Here is an 18,210-nt window from a genome sequence, read left to right as displayed (position 1 = left end):
AAATGTTAGGCACTGTGCAAGGCACTTTCCGTACATTATTGGCAATGATTACAATGACCCTGCAAAGTAGGTATTATTAACTGTTTTCCAAGTGAAGAGACTGAGCCGGGAAGTGGTAAAACCAGGATTTCAAGGCAGGGAGGCTGGAGAAACATCCTGTGATAACTTTATTAATCACTTCTCTGTCATATTCTCCTCTTTGGGAGGGGAGGGAAGGGATTGGAGTCTTCCATTCTGCTCTCCTCATGTTTCTATTTAGGAACACTTCTGTTAGAATAATTCTCTTGACCTCTTTCTCCACTGCTGGGTGAGTTGGCACTTCTGTCTAGCTAAGTGGGGAGAGTATTAGGAAGCCTATTATGGCTGTCTATATATGCCCTGTCCTTCGATCCAGCTTTTAACAGTAATTAACAGATATTTTAAATCTCTGCCTCTCTGCTTCCTGTGTCTCTCAATTGGTTCTGAACTTGGGAGTGAATGAGAGGGGTTTTATTATTCACCACTACTCTCCAAATATATCTACCCAACCGATTTCTACGTAGTTTGTGTGTCCTCTGTTCACTTTTCTATTCCATATTGTCTCCTGAATGTCTCTATGGGCCTGTTTCTGGATGCAGTTCTGATTGCCTGGGTGTCTCTATGTGTGTACGTCTGTACAACAGGAAGTGTGCATGGGTGTTAGGCCCAAGACCCATGTGGTCCTCAAGGGGGACTCATCTGAGTATGTACAAGAGAGAGAGGGAGAGAGAATAAAGATGAGTTCCTTGAACTTGGCTTTGAGAGATACCTTGCCATAGCTTTCATAATGATTTTTGCCCTTCTCCCCTAGAAGCAGGCTCTACTTCAAAAGACTGCTTAATCTCATTTCTTTCCCTTTTCTTCCATTCTGGATCCACAGACTTCCCACTTCCTGTCTTTGTGCTAGCAGTCACTATTTCAGAAACACTTTCTGTGCTGGCTCAAAGATTGTTTGCAGATTGTTTACAGACTAGGAAAGTTCTCATTTGTCATAGGCAAATTATCATATTACAGAAATCTAACTATGCTTTATGATTGTTGTCTAATGTTCTATGGCACATACTTCTAAGATACTCGGTAAATTTTGTTGTCATCTTCTTAATTTCATCACTCCTTTAGGAAAAATAAGGCAAGAGTCAGAATTAAGCGTCACCATTTTACAGGTGAAACTAAAGATAGAATAGATTCATTACTTTACTGATCATCACTCTATGCTTCCTTAGAAAATCATGTTGGTTGGCCTGGAATATTCCTGGGCCAGTAGACTCATAGGCAAAAGGGGATCCAGAGCACCTTTAAAAATGAAACAGATTTTGTCATAAATAATATCAAGAGGTGTTCATTTTTGATCTCATCAATTGGATCTATTGGTCTATTCTACTTGGATTCTAGGGCCCCTGTTTCTCTTCTTCCCCATTTATTTCCACCCTGCCCGACAATTACCCTGGCTCTTCTGGATGTTTCTCACAGAGGAGAGATCTGAGGCAATAATAATTATCAGTGGAGAGGGAAAAAAGTCTAGTGTTCCAGGTATTATTCATATACAGACGACATGAAATAGCAAATATCTCCTTCCCAGCTAGCTATACATCTAAGGGTGTGTGTGTTGAGGGGGTGGTGTACAGCAAAGGACAATTCTAAGTTGACTATCCTACTAAAGAGTCTGATTCCTGGGGAATTTTGCCTAGGACTGGGGAAAGACATTATGGTCAAAGCCTGTTTCTTTTTTTTTTTTTTTTTAAAGATTTTATTTTTTCCTTTTTCTCCCCAAAGCCCCCCGGTACATAGTTGTGTATTCTTCGTTGTGGGTCCTTCTAGTTGTGGCATGTGGGACGCTGCCTCAGCGTGGTCTGATGAGCAGTGTCATGTCCGCGCCCAGGATTCGAACCAACGAAACACTGGGCCGCCTGCAGCGGAGCGCGCGAACTTAACCACTCGGCCACGGGGCCAGCCCCAAAGCCTGTTTCTTTTGAGTTAAAGCTAGTATAACATTAGTAGACAAAATACTATAGCTGGGACACTATTTTTGTTAAATAAATCTTTGTAAGTACATGCTGCTGGAGAAATATAGAGTTTCGGTTTCTCCTTGGGTAACTTTATAAAGAATTCTTCTATTGCCAAGGTATACCATTTGGGTCATCCTGTGCTTTTATCCACTCAGAAAAATACCAGTTGTCTCATGGAATCTCAGGATCATAGCTTGGTATTGTGTTTGAGACTGAGGACTTAGAGCTTCTTCATCCTTCTTGAGCTGGCAAATCTAGACAGTTTTCGTGTGTGTGTGTGTAAGAGGCTGCCATCTATGATGGTTGGTGCTCTCAGGGAAGGCTTGTTGGAGCAGGAGTTGGTTTGTTTGTGTTCTAAGCTCATGCTAATGTTAGCCCAATTGGAAACCCTCAATTTGCCCTTGGGGAAATCAGTCATCTGATACAGGTTCAGCTGGGCTGTGATGAATGTTTGACATTGCTGCAGAGGAGTTTCAGCCAAGGGTTGACTCCTTCAAATCAAGGATGTGAAAATCAGATGAACTGCTCAGATCCAATATGTGAGCTTGGAGATGGCCTCTTCTTGGTATCCAGTTTGGACAGGGCCACCCCTTGCTTTCAGCTGGTGTTAGCCAATCTGTTCTACGTCTCACATGTTCTTTTCTGTGAGCTATTCATTACTCCTTGGTCATTAATAAAATAAATTTTTGGTGCTTATTAAGCTCTTACCTCTGCTCCTCCAGCCATGGAAAGAAAAAAAAAAATCACACCTGCACACACACACAAAATCTAGCCCTTTTACTTTCAAAAACTTTCCATCATTTTGCCCTCTTATAGTGGCAGAGAAGGTACACTAATTCAATGGGGATTTAAGTAAAACAAAGCTCCCACTGCAGTTTTGATGAAGCTCTGGAAAAGTACATAGCTGACAGTCAAAATATAGATATAGATATCCTTCTTTTCTTTCTTTGGTCGTTTATTTTTACTATAGACTGAGTAGAAATGAATCCCATCTATAAAATATTGGCTAGGGCCAGCCCTGGTTGCCCAGTGGTTAAGTTTGGCATGCTCCCTTTCAGCAGCCAGGGTTCTGTTCCTGGGCGTGGGCCTACACCACTTGTCTGTCAGTGGCCATGCTGTGGCAGTGGCTCACATACAAAAAAGAGGAAGATTAACAATGGATGTTAGCTCAGGGTGAAACTTCCTCAGAAAATAAACGAACAAACAAATTAATAAATAAACAATAAAATAAAATATTGGCTAAAGATGAAACCGCTTTGCTTTGGCTTGAATCTAGAATGACCTAGCCCAAAGAGGAAAAAATAACCAGCTGCCTTTGTCCAGGAGTGTCAGATGGGCTTCTGAAAAGGTTTACTTTCTCCAAATATTTTCTTTGGGGAAGGTGGTCCCGGGCATGTGTACATACACCTAGATGTAGACACATACGCTCCTCCACCAATATAGATACATGAACAAAGTCACACGTGAGGACTCATGTTCAAATTTGGGAATGACTGGCTCCTTTCTCTGAGAGTCTGGCAGCTCAAATTGTAAAGAAAGAGATTTCTCTCTGGCACAACTATCAGGAACCTGACAACTACTTGATGTTCTAATATATAGGGCACTTTCAGTGTTTTTTCTTTCACTGGTTTAGATTAAACTTCAGAAACCTGGATATCATACTTAACTCCTCCCTTTTTTTCCCCCACTTAACTGACATCCACTCAGTCACCAAACTCTGTCATTTCTAGTCCTAAAATAGCTCTCAAGTCCATCCACTTCTCTCCATGCCCACTGCCACTCCATCATCATCTCACACTTAGACCATTGGAACAGCTTCCTAACCAGGCTCCCTGATGCCTGCTGTTCTGCCCAGATGCCTCTAATCCATTCTCCACTTTGCAGCACTTTGCAGCCAAGGTACTCTTTCTAAAGCACAAACTATATGTGACTTCTTTGTTCAATTTTTTTCAATGCTTCCTTATTGTTTACCAAATAAAATCTAAATCCCTTGACTAAGATCCTTGTTATGTGGCTCCTGCCTACATAGCCAGAACTTTTCCCCCATGCCACCCCAAACCCTGTCCCAATCTCCCCCCTACACACACTTGGATATCAAGAACTACCAAATTATGGGCACTTACCCCAAGCACAACCTGTTCTCTTGTACCTCTAGGCCTTTTCACAAACTTTTCTTCCTGCCTGGAATGCCCTCCACTTCATCCTTGTCCATCTGGTAAATCCCTGATCCTTCTTCAAGTCAGTTCAAAAGTCCCATTTGTAGAAGAAACCTTCATTGATACCTCCAAGCTATTCTTTCTTGATGTTCCCATTGCTCCTTTTATATCCCTCCACTGTGGCCCTGATCATATTTTATTGTAGTTGTCTCCGCCCCTGGACTGGATGCTCCTTGAGGGCAGGAACTACGTCTGATTCTTCAACATGCTCCCCAGTATCTAGCACAGGGCATGGGCATAGTTGATGCTCAGTCATCACTGAACACATGACCTGGGGCCTGGAAAACCAAAGGCATTTTTGATCATATGAGAAGGAACTTTCAGGTTGGTGTCTTGGTATACCTCTTAATCATGGAATGGAGGATAAGGATTGTCTCACCCAGAACAGCCAGAAAATAGGACATCACAAAGAGGCTCCTCTAGTGATTCAGAACCCCAAAAGGATCCTGAGATTGACCAAACTCCAAGCCTAGAAAGCTTTCTACTTCAATTCTGTTTATTGGTATATGTTACTGGAGCACTAATAACAAAAAGAGGAAAAATGTAAAAATTTGGCTGGGCTGTAGAAAAGGAATATAAGGAATACAAATTGCCATCTTATTAACATGGCATTCCTGGTGCCCCACTTAGTGGCCCCTGCCCTGCTCTCCAGCTTTGTCTCTCCTTCCTCTGACTCTCACTTTACCCTCCCACCACACCAAACCGCTTACAGTATCCCTACTCCTGTCTTTTCGTGGTATATCCTACCTCCATACTTATATCCATGCTGTCTTTCTGCCCAGTGTACATTTCCCTTTGCTTTAGGTAACTCCTATCAACACTTTAAGATTTAGTTCAGGCCTCACTTCTTCCAGGAAGCCTTCCCTAACTAACCAACATACCAGCATATGTGTGTGCATATGTATGCACATGCGCACACACACACACACAGAGTCTAGATAGATGTCTATATAAAGGACTCTTTTGCTGGCAAGTGACAGAACTACAAGACAAATAAGCTTAAGCCAAAAGAAACTGGTTGTTCTACTGGTTGTTGGTACCAGTAGAAAGGCACAGGGGTAATTTTAGGCATAGCTAGATGCAGGTGCTCAAATGACGTCATCAGCAATCTGTTTCTATCCCTTGGCCCTGATCTCCTCTATGTTGACTCAGTTCTCAAGCAGGCTCTCCCTGCATGGTGGCCAAGAAAGCCACGAAGAGCTACAGATTTGCATCTTACCACTTAGCAACCCTGGTAGAAACACAGAGCCACTTTCTCAATAGTCTCAGCAAAAGCTCCAGAATTGAATCTATCCCTGAACTAACAACAGGGCCAGAGGGCCTGAGAAACGGAATTCTCTGATTATCCAGATATATTAGTCAGGCTTCTCCAGCAAGACAGAGCCAATTGTTTGTTTGTTTATTTGTTATAGAAATCACGCGATTATGGAGGCCTAGAAGTCCCACAATCCGCTGCCTGCAAGCTGAACAACCAGGAAAGCAGGTGGTATAATTCAGTCTAAGTCCAAAGGTCGGAGAACCAACTGTGCCAACGTCCAAGGACAGGAGTAGACAGATATCCCAGCTGAAGCAAACAGCAAGTTTGCCCTTCCTCTGCCTTTTTGTGCCGTTCAAGCTCTCAGCAGATTGAATGATACCCATCCACACTGGTGAGGGCAGTCTTTTTTATTAAGTCTACTGATTCAAATGTTAATCTCTTCCAGAGACACCCTCACAGACACATCCAGAAATAATGTTTTACCAGCTATCTGGGCATCCCTTAGCCTAGTCAAGTTGACATGTAAAATTAGTCATCACACCAGACTTGGGTGATGTATCCATCTAGGTGGGATGAGATATGTTACCAGAAGAAGACATATTGGGCAGCAGAAGTACTATATGTTCATAGTTTTTCTCTTCTGCTCTCCCATATTCCTCCCTCTTTCAATGCCTCTGATCAGTCTAATTTATATTTGTATCTATGTCTCCTCCACTAGACTGTGAATATCTACGTCTATTTATCTCTATATCCTTAGAGACAGTATGGGGGCTTGGTTTCTAGTAGGTATTCTCAATTAATGAAGGATGAGTGAATGACTTTGGTGTGCATTTTGAACAGATGATTAAATTACATGGAGCCATACTGAAGGTTAATGCAGGCAAGCAGTTTAATTTGATAATTAGACAAATTAATAACATGACTAATTTATTTGATTAAATGCACAATTATTACTGGGTTGCATGGTAAAGATGCATAAATAGCGAATGGTTCATTCAATATTCCAAAATTATGTGATAAATGCCTTCTGTGTGTCAGGCACCAGCTAGAGACTAAGATTAGCCTTTGCCTATTAATTAACCTTTTACCATTAATGAGAGTCAGTAGTGTATAGCAGTTGTATGTGTGGGCTTTAGGGCTCTGGATTAAATCCTAGCACTTGCATTTACTAGTTAAGTGACCTTTGGCCTGTTACTTAACCACTGTGCCTAGTTTCTTCTTCTGTCAAATGGGAATAGTACCTACTATAGAGGGTTGTTGTGAGGATTAAATGCAAAATAGAAGCGAAGAATTGACAATAGCACCCAGAACATTTTAAAGTGCTTAATAAGCATTATAATCTTATGATTAGCTATTAACAGAAGCTCCTCTCTACCTAAATATCACTTTACCCATTATCTGAGGCAAGGTCCTGGGTTAGGAATTTTTAAAATTGAGCCTAAATACAACTTCTGGTCTTCAAGAAAAGAAAATAGAACAGAATGGAAACTTATCTCAACCCTGGCAGAATTATAGTATTTGGACATAGAACCTGGGATCTTGGCTCTCTAAGTGTGAAATTACCATTTCCCAGTGAGCCACTAGTCCAAGCCTCATGGATACAGAGAAATAAGAAGTGATCTTTTCCCTTGGGGAAGAGTTGGTGTTCCACAAGAGCTGGGAGATGACTCTTAAATCCCTGCATTGCCACTGCCTGTGGCTTGCTAGGAAAATCAGAGTATGAGAAAATAGTTGGGGTGGCTAAACAGGGTTTGCTAAAAAAATATACTAGTTCTAAGTGGGCTCTTTGATTTAATGAAGAGAGGGTGATGTTTGGAGGCCAGCAAACCTGGGCCAGAATCCAAGCTCTCCTCTTTACTGATTGTGTCATCTTGGCTAATAATAATGACCACAGCTCAGATCTTTTGACCTTACATGCCCATCACTGTTCAAAGCACTTTGCATATATTGTTTCCTTCAATCCTTGCAAACTATTTTATAAGGCAGGTTCTTCTGTTATCTTCTTTTACAAGTAGAAGAAGCTGAAGGGCAGAGAAGTTAAATAACTTTCCTAAGATCACATAACTAGTAAATGGGGAAGAAGCCGGGTTTCCAATCCAGGCACTCTAGCTCTAGAACTCACGCTATTAACTACCAGTTTATGCTGCCTGCCAACTTAACCTCTTTGAGCCTCAGATTCCTCATCTGTAAAATCAGCTTAATTGTTCCCATCTCATAAGGTCGCTGTGAGGATTAGAGACAAGCTGGAGGAAGCATTTTGTACAATACTGGACACATGGGAGAGTTGTTATTCTGTCTCTCCATTATTCTTAGGAGCAGCAGGTCTGGACTTTCCTTCCTTATTGCCAGTGCTATTTCTTAATTCTAATTCTTGATTCTAATTAATCTGACCACAAATTATTTCTGTATGAAGGAGGTACTACTGGGTTAATTATAGAATGGAGGACACTTTGATGCCAATGATCTTTTTTTAGTTCATCCTCCAGTTGTGATTCTGCCTTCTGTGTCTTGGTTACATGTGCCACTCAGCAAGTCCCCCCAAACTGGCTAATATCCCTCCCCACTCTTCACTAACCTTTCCAAGTGGGGCTCCTGCAGGGCTGGCCATATTTCCACCTGTCATCTAATTATGGAAAAATGGATCTAAAAAGGACTGAAACACCAGCCTGTTGGGAGACCCTCACGGACACAAATATGCCTGAAAGAGATTTTAAATTGTGGCCAGTTATCTCATTCCTTACTGGAATTTCATTCTTTATTTTCCTGCCACTTTCACACTATTTTGAATATATGCCTAATCACGGAAATGATAAAGATTAAGGCTAAACTAAAAACATGGAAAGAAAATAGCAACTAACACAACCATATGCCATTGACGAGCTTGCACTCTCACAACTGCAGTGCAAATAGGTCTGATCCTTTGGGAAAGCAATTTGATAATTTTCATCAAGAGCCATAATTATGTTCCTGCCCTTTGACACTGCAGTTCCTCTCTGGGGATTCTGTCGTAAGGACAGACTTCAGCAGAAGGAACACAAATTTCTAAGCACCCAAGATTGTCAAAGTAGTATTACTTTTACTAATGAGAAACTAGAAATAATCTTAACATAGATCAACTTAATGTATATTATGGCCTGTCAGTAAATGAAATAGGAAGGATAAAAGGTTCGCCTTATAATGTTAAATGAATAAAGCAAAATACAAAATAGTTACAACTGGGTAAAATTGTCTTTATGTGGACACACCTAGAAAGGACTATAAAAAAATGAAAATTCCTGCATTAGGACAGTGGATTGAATTATCGTCTCTTCCTCCTCATTTCAATGTCTTTGATTATTGACTTTATAAGTTTTAATGCATGTTTGGGAAGAGGGCAAGGAGTAGGAAGTTGTTGGAGAAGGAATTTCAAATACCAGATCCCTTAACTCTATTTCATGATCATCATGTTACAAGTAAAGCCAACTAAGAAATCAACTTAATTTTGTTTTTCAATACAGAGAGACAATAGCTACGCCTACCCATCCTATCAGATATACATACTCAGCCAGGCTCCCACTCCCCAGCCATTCTTTTTCTTTTCCTATTGTGGCATGTAGCAGGGCACAGGAGCAAACACAATAATATTTCCAGTCCCAGTCTGCCAATATCAACTGTGTGACCTTAAGCCTGCTACTTTAACTTGTCTAAGACTTAATTTGTTCATTTAAATAATGGGTGCTTACATTTGGGGATGGTATGGGAATTAAATAAATTAATGTATGCAAAGTGCTTAACACAGTACCTGATATCACATAAATGCTCAATAAATGTTAGTTTCTGGCTACAAAATTGGGATAATAGTAGCACCTACCTCCCTCAGAAGGTTTATAGGGATAAAATGGGAGCATAAATGTCAAGTCCCTGGCCTAATAGCTGCTAAATGTGTGGTAGCTGTCATCATCAAAATTGTTGCACTGGACAGTCTCATCCAGTAACAAAATTATCAGATGATAGAGGGGGCATTTAATGTTTGTGCTGATACCAAGTAGATTGGTGCCCGGAGAGACATACCTGTTAAAAATTCCTTCTACAAGCAGTATGAATCATGGTGATCTGAAGGTCAAGGGGAGCCTGAGATAGTGTCTCAGCAGGGAAATCATGTGCAGAATAAAGCCGAAGTTCTTTTCAAGACCATGAAGAAACTAGAAAGTAAGCAGGATGATTAACGCAGATTGTAGAAATTCATGGGGCAGCTCCCAAAGGAGTATGCTAGGGAGACAGAAGCAAGTCAGCTAGAAAACCTTAGAAGCAAACTTAGAGGAGTTGAGCAGAAGTGGGAGGTGTGATCTGAGCATAGAAAAAGGCTAATAATAATAGCTAATACCCAATCTATACTTAGAATTCACTATGTGTCGAGCATTGTGCTAAGCAATTCCTGTGCATTATATCATTTTATCTTTACCATCCCATGGGGTAAATTTTTATTATTACCCCCAAATTATAATCTGGACCCAACTACACCTGACTGCAAAACCTTAAAGTATACCAAATCCCAAAAGAGTCTCTTCTGGAAATAATCCATTGAATCTGATTTAGAGTGTCCGAAACCGAACTCAACATTTTTCCCAGGGAATCCATCCTTTGTTCTCTACTTCCCATTGTAGCACTACCATCCACCAGAGCCAGAAACTTGGGAGTCACTCTTGATTTTGCATTCTTAATTAAATCAACCACTATGGCCTTCCAATTTTACTTCCCAAATATTCCTCAAATCCATCTTTTCCTTTCCATCTCTGCAATCCAAGCTCTCATACTCTCCTGCATGCACTATTCTGGTAGTGTCCTATCTGAATTCTCTGCCTCTAATTTCAACTTCCTTATAGTCTATCCTACCAACTGCAGCCAGCATGATCTCTTTTCTTTTACTTTCTTTTTTTCTACAAAGTAATCTTTCTAAAATGCAAATCTGACCATGTAATTTTCTTACCTGAGGACTTCTCGTTGTTCCATAATTGTCCTCTAAGTGATGTCCATGATCTGACTCCCCGTGTCCTCCTGACTTGTGCCTACTTTTCTGGCTTCATCTCCTGCTACTTTCCATGCCCTGAACATCATGTAGTTCTTTTTCACTCACCTCACTAGTCCATGGTCTTGTGACTTTGCCTGTATAATTTCTTCTGCCAAGTTCACCCTTTCCAATAGCTTTCCTCTCAGCCTTTGAGCCTCCACTTAGACAACAGCACCTCCAGAAAGCCTTTCCTGACCATTGATCATGCTAAGTGACTCTCCTCTATCTTCTTCCCTCCTCACCCTAGGTCTGATCACTTACTACAGGGTATTGAAATGATCCTTGTGGCTATGAATCATGTCTTGTTCATCTTTACACCCCCAAAATCTAGCAAGTCCCTGATCCATAGTTAGGTTTTGATATATGTTTTTTGAACTACTGCAAGCACTTGGGATCTATATCCAAGTAATGCTTGAGGTATAGAGACCGAAGATACCTAACAGAAGTAGCTACCATATATGAAGCACCTACTGCGTGGTGATCTCCAACGCTGACTGGCACTCACTATTCCCCTATCCTGTCTTATTTTTCTCTACAGCTTTTATAACCATCTGTCATATTATACATTTTACTTATTTAGTTGTTTGTCAGACTTTCTTCACCATAGTATCAACTCCACGAGGGTAGTAATATTTGTCTTTGTTCATTGCTGCATCTTCAATGCGTGTAGCAGTGTCTGGCATATAGTACGTTCTCAGTAAATATTTTTTGAACGAATGCGGAGGGTATGTACTTTCAGTGTATAATCTCATTTAGTCCTCACAACAGCTCTGCAAGTAACTATTAATATTTCTATTTTACAGGTGAGGAAAGTGAAGCTCCTCATCACCCACACAGAGAAAGACAGAGATTTTGAGAAACTGGTATATTTATTGGGCCTATAGATTCAAAGATGACTGATTCAAAGATCAGGGTCATAAAATCTGAGGATGCAACAAAAATGCCAGCCCAATAAAATACCAATTAATAAGTGAATCTCTGACAAGCTGAACTGAATAGAAAGACTGTATACTCCCTCCCTGGGGAGGGACTGTGTACTCCCACATTCTACAAATAAAGTCAGTTTTGCAACCTGAATAGCTAATTCTCTATCTGCTCTTCTAAAAGAACTCAGGGGCTTGTGAGGACGTTCATGGGAAAATTATGAGGCAAGGCCATTGAAGCAAGGGTGCATTTTTTACAGGCAAGCCCCTAAGGATTTGCAGACAGAAGTTAGTTTGTGGTACAGAGAATTAGGATGCCTGTTGTGTGGCCTCTGTGGTTACAAACCAACTCCATAAGGATAGGCGAGAACCAAGCACTTTGCAAAAGGCCTGGTAAAGCGGCCTCTAGTCAGGGACTGGAATTTAACCATTGTGTCTAGAAGTTAGCCAAATCTCAATAAAGATGACGTACCCCTAGAACTTTTAAATTCTACCTCACATTTTGGCCTCTGTAGTCCCTAATTTCAGCTTTGGCTCCTTCTAGCCCATTGAAGACTTATTTTCAAGTTTCCGATCCGACTATTTTTATTCTAGATAAAATAGAAGGGGAGAAAAACACAGTCTTAGGACAGGCAGGGCTGTTTCTATGTATTCTTGAAACACTTTTTATGGCCCCAGAGGGGAAAGTTTCCTAAAAGATGATCTAAGAAGTGAGATTTTTTTCTCTGTGTCAGCTCTCCCCAAAAGAAAAATATCTGGCATTTGTATCATACTTTATACTTTATTGACTGCTTTTTGCTTACACTGGGGCATTTTAATCATCACAATCGTTTTATAATGGAAGAAATGGAGGCTCAGCAAAGGCATACCGCTAGTTGGAGGCCACACAGGTAGAAAATGGTAGAATTTGCTTTGTGAGTCTTAAGAGATAGTGAATCCCGGCCTTGTATATCCTACCTTTTATTAGACATCTCTACTTGGATGTCCCACAGGCCCTTCAAGCTTACTATGGAGAAACTCAACTCATCATCTCTGTCCCCCACCTCCAAAACCTTGCTCTTTCTCTGTTCCCTATCTCAGAGGATGGAGCCTTTATCCATCTTGGTGTTCAAGTCAGGCATCTGGGAGTTAAACTTGACTTGTACTCCCATGATATCTCTTGAATATGTTCCCTCTTCAAGAACACTCTGCCTCACGATCCTATCTCAGATTCTCATCTCCTCTCATCCAAACTGATACAATGACCTCTTCACTGGCTTTTCTGCCTCTGTTCTTACCCTGCTTCATTCTTCAAGCCAGAAGGACCTTTCTAAAGCACAAATTTGGTCAAGTCATTAAAACTCTTCAATAACTTCCCATTGCTCTTAGGCTAAAGTATGAATTCCTTAGGTTGGTATCACATCCTCCCACCTTTTTCCCTACATTCCCTGACATGAGCCCTGCACTCTACTAACTGAAACTTTTAGTTTCCTGAAAGAGACATGAACTGAACTCATATTTATTTGGCACATATATGTGCCAGGTTGTGGTCGAAATGCATCATCTTTTTTTTTTTTTTTTTTAAGATTTAATTTTTTCCTTTTTCTCCCCAAAGCCCCCCCGGTACATAGTTTTGCATTCCTTGTTGCGGGTTCTTCTAGTTGTGGCATGTGGGACGCTGCCTCAGCGTGGTCTGATGAGCAGTGCCATGTCCGCGCCCAGGATTCGAACTAACGAAACACTGGGCCGCCTGCAGCGGAGCACGCGAACTTAACCACTCGGCCACAGGGCCAGCCCCGAAATGCATCATCTTTTATAATTTAATCATTAACAATAATCCTATGTGGTAGGTAATGTCATCATGCCCATGTGACAGATGAGGAAACTGAGACAGAGAGGGTAACTAACTTACCCAAGGTCATGCAGTTCATAAGTGGCATATTTGGGATTTGAGCCAAGGCAGTCTAGTTCCAGAATCTGTCTTCTGAACTACTACTCTACCTGTTTCATTCCTTTCTATCTGCCAAGAATGTCCTTCCTCCATTCTCATTGTCCACCAGCTAACCCTTTTACGGCTTAACTCAAGAATCTTCTCTGGGAAATGTTCCCTGACCTCTCTGCATTCTTTTCTTATTTCTGATCCCCTCTCTTGGCTGAATAAGATAACTGTCTTCTGGCTTTTTCTAGAACCTGTGCATTCCTATAGCAATAGCACTTGACACATAGCTTATATATCTATTCATGAAATTTTTGAGAGCAAGAAGCTTGCTTTAGTCACCTTTTGTGCCAGCATGTATGTAACACAGTGCCTGGCACACAATAAATGTTTGTTGAGTAATTATTCTTCTGGAAGATCTCCCACAAATAATTGGGATGTGTTCATTTTTGCCAAAACATGCAAATACATGAGTGACATCCTTCACTATTCTGTAGCCCTGAGAGCTTCCACAAAACTAAGTAGGGAAGGCTTCTAAACAGGATGGGATGGATCATGAGCTGTATTTTTAAAAATGTTTTATTTGGATATAGTTTCAAAGTTATAGAAAAGTTGTAAGAATAAGAATTGTACAAAGAAGACTCATATGCCCTTCTTTCAGATTCACCTATTGCTAGCATTTTCCCCATTTACTTTATCATCTGCTTGCTTACTCTTGATCTCTCTCTCATATATCTATCTATCTAGTATCCATCTATCATCTATCTATCTATCCATATATTGTAGTTGATTTTTCCTGAACCATTTGAGAATATGTTGCATACATCATGGCCCTTTTACTCATAAATACTTCAGTGTTCTCCCACATAACCACAGTACAGTTATCAACATCATTAACTTTAACATTGATCTGATACTTTAATTTCATCTACTTTCTGTATTTTATATATGGAATATTCCGTATTCCAATTGTGGCAATTGGCAATTTTTTGTGCTATGCTGTTTGCTTCTTTCTGCCAGTACAGGATCCAGTCTAGGACCAGGTATTAAATTTACTTGTCATGTATCTTTATTCTCTTTCGATTAGAATATTTCTACAGTATTTCTTTATATTTTATGACATTTGCATTTTTGAAGAATACAGTCTGCTCCACTCTACATTTTTAAAAAAATATAGTGTCCCTCATTGTACTTGCCTGATATTTCCTCATGGTTAGATTCAGGTTATATACTCTAGGCTGGAGTACCACATAGGTGATGCTATGTCCTTCTCAGAGAATCATATGTGAAGGCATATAATGTCCATCTGCCCCTTCATTTGGTCATATTACTTTTGATCACCCGGTCAAGATATTGCCCAATCATTTCACTGTGTAGTTACTATTTTACCTCTTGCAATCTGTGGGAAGACACACTAAGAGGCTGCAAATAAACTGCTCTTCATTCAAATGTCACTAAATTTAGTATCCATTGATCCCTGCTTGAACCAATCTTTACCATCATGGTTGCAAAATGATGATTTTTCCAACTCTAGCACTCCCTCCACATTTACCAGTCAGTCCTCAGTATTCTACTATAAACATGAGCCCTCCCTTCACCTTTATTTATCTTTCTATTATCACTATGAACTCATGGATTCCTATTTTTCCTCAGTGGTTTATAATTCATTATTGTCCTTAATTACTTTGGTGTTCAAATTGTTCTATATTTGGACAGTGGGAACCCCCTCAATCTGGTCCCTGTGTCCTTGTGATATGACCCCATTAGTTTCTTGAGCACTTCCTTACTTTCTGACATAATAAGATGTTCCAGGCTCATCTTGTGCCTACCCTGCTCCAACTCTGGAATCATCCACTTCTCCAAGGAGCTCTGACTTCTTTTAGTGGGAAATGGTATTAGAGACCAAGACCTGGGCTAGGTATGTTGAATTGAATGATAGAAAGTTCCTATGGGAGCTGACCAGATAGATGAGGGTGGTCCTGCCATGGGAGACAGAAAGGAGAACAGGAGTTAGAAGATGTTCTCAAGAGTATGCTCAGCTCCTATGGCAAACCTTGTAGGTTGCTCACACAACAACCTCACATGCTCCTCCTTATGCTAAAAGACTTGTTCTTTGCCCAGCCCTGGGAGATGAATCATTATTGGTTTAAGCCAATCTCGGTAATCCCATTTCCATTTGCCTAGTGAGGCCTACTGGTGAGCATGTGACCAGTTCTGGTCAATGACACCTTAGGAAAAATCTGCTGTGGGGTTTCTGAGAAATATTGTGCTCTCTGATAAAAGTTGCAAGCCTTGGGAGAAAACAGCCTCTTTGTCTCATGCCTCTTTTATGCTGGTTAGAATGTTGTTTTTTGAGGATATGATGTTAAGTGCTGTAGCAGTCATCTTGTGGACAGTAATTAATTCAATAAATATTTATTGAGTGCATCCTATGTGCCAGGGAATGTTCTAGGTTCTGGGTACACAAGAGTAAATAAAACAGACTTAAGTCTCTGCCTTCACAGAGCTTACATTCTAATGCGGGAGAAAGAAAATAAATAAAATATATGGTATCCCTGATGGTGATAAGTGATATAGAGAAAAATGAAGCAGGGGAGGAAGAGAGGGAACGTAGAGATAGGGTTGTAATTTTTAATAGAGTTATCGAGGACAGCCCAATTAAAAAGGAGTTATTTGAGAAAAAAAAATTGCATGCTTCATGAATTCAGGTATCTTCACAGGGGCCGTGGTAATCTTCTCTATATTTTTTCACTTTTAGGGAATATGTGCTATTGAATAAAGGGGAGATGTTGCTACACATTAGGATGGTAGAACATAAAGATGGAAAGAGCCTGTGTCTTTGAAGACATCATTGAACTGCTGAATTAAGCAATCCTGGAATTGACTTGGTTCCATACTTCTTGTTATGTGAGATCATGAAGTGTCTTTATTGCCTAAGTGAGAATTAGTCATATATCTGGAGTCACAGCCTAAGTACTGTAACTGATCCAGTGGTTATTCAGTAAGTTCACTTGACTGGCTCAGGAAGCAGATATAGGGACAGCTTCCTGATTTCAGTTGTGCAGGATTTGGAAGATGGGAGCGCTAGAGCTGGAAAAATCATCATTTTGAAACTATTTTGTTAAAGATTAGTTTAGGAAAAGTTCAATGGACACTAAATCTGGGGGACATTTTAATGAAGAGCAAGTTACAGACTGGTCAGAGGGGCAATGTTAAAAGCTGAATGTTACCAGGGATCCCAGGAAGGGAATTACCAATCTGGAAGATTGAAGATGACCATATAAGAACATAAAGATGAGGAAGAATAAAGGTACTAGAAGAAGGGAAATTATTTGGGAGATGGGAAAGCATGTGAAGCAGGAAAGCACAGCCTTTGGCATGAAAGATTTGGGTTAGAGCTGCAGTTCTGATGGTTATTGGCTGAGTGACCTTGGATGAGTAGCTTCATCCCTGAGCCTCAGTTTCCTTGTCTGTAAAATGACAATGATGATACCTGCCTTAAGGTAGATGTTGGAAGATTAAATGAAGTAATTTATAGGAAAGTTCCCTGGCATATAGCAGGTTTTCAATAGTAGTAGAGTTTGGTCGACTGTGTCAGTATAGCATAGTAGGTAGACATCTAGGCTCTGAAATCAGACTGCCTCAGTTCAAAACCTTGCTCAGCCACTTACCAGCCAAGTGACTTGGTCAAGTTAAATAATCCCTGGTTTCAGTTTTTTCAACATCAAATAGTAATGACAGTGATGTCTACCTGAATATTTGTATTAAATTAGACGCTAAATGTAAAGTGCTTAGAATAGTGTCTGGTTGAGTAAGTGCTCAGTAAATTTTAGTTGATATTATTAAATGTGACAGATATTTCAAGGAGGATCACCGCATTATAAAAAAAATGGTGTACTCCACTGTACTCAAAACTATCAGAGGAATAATAACAGTAATCAACGAATCTCAATTTATAGATTTAAAGAAAACCTTTCTTGTCCTTCCTCAGAAGCTCTTGGAACGTATTATGAAGCTTTATAACATTAAATCTACTATCTTACAAAGAGCTTAAGTGTCTTGCTTCAGGTCATGATGTTGGGAATTAGAACCCAGCCCTTCACTGAATCTTCTTCCTGAACTAAATTGCTCTTTATTTCCTCTTTACATATAGTACCTAAAATTCTTCCAAGTTTGGCTTCTCGCCACTGAAGTACTTGACCCCAAGTCTCATGTCCCCTCTCCCAGACAAAAGACTTGAGACTTAATAAGAGATAATACTCAAAACCTTTAAAACACCTTTTGTCTCAGTAGGAGCTGGGTCTGGAAGGTCCCCTCTGCGACAGTCATTTCCCTGTAATTGTTGGATCATAGGAAGGCATGGCAGGAGCCTGGGGAGAGGGAGGTTGGAGTGGCCAGGGCCAAAGGAGTACTTGAGAGGCTTTACGCAGTGGCTATTTACAAACCAATACAGAAGTATGTTAATATTTTAACCCCAGAATTTTAATCACAATGCATACCAGCTGTATATCAGTCCTGGGCCTAGGAGAACATTCTTAGCCACCCCAAACACTGCCATAGAGAGTTCTTGAATTCCTTGAGATCCTCCTGCCAGCTATAATTAGACATACAGCTAATACTATAACATTGCAAATAGGGGGTTTAAATAAGTCTCTAAAATTCTACCGTTGACCTTGGAAAAGTGTGCCTGTTCTGCTGCTGCTGCATTTATACTTAAATCCAAGGTGAGGTTTATTAGATATGAAGATTACAACTTGCCCATGTGGTGGAGTTAAGCTAGAGGGTCCCCAACTATATTTTTCAAGTAGAAGGCATCCTGTGGTTTGA

The 18,210-nt window shown here is 40.4% G+C and overlaps 1 pseudogene; it reads right to left on the bottom strand.

Annotated features, from left to right (window-relative positions):
- Window positions 1-16,063: 16,063 nt before the first annotated feature.
- LOC124246227 (uncharacterized) lies at window positions 16,064-16,162 on the bottom strand (annotated as a pseudogene).
- Between the last annotated feature and the right edge of the window lie 2,048 nt (window positions 16,163-18,210).

The sequence above is a fragment of the Equus quagga genome, chromosome 10, assembly GCF_021613505.1.
Source record: "Equus quagga isolate Etosha38 chromosome 10, UCLA_HA_Equagga_1.0, whole genome shotgun sequence".
NCBI lineage: Eukaryota > Metazoa > Chordata > Mammalia > Perissodactyla > Equidae > Equus > Equus quagga.
Note: the sequence above shows the minus strand (reverse complement) of the source record. Positions and strands in the feature narration are given on the sequence as shown.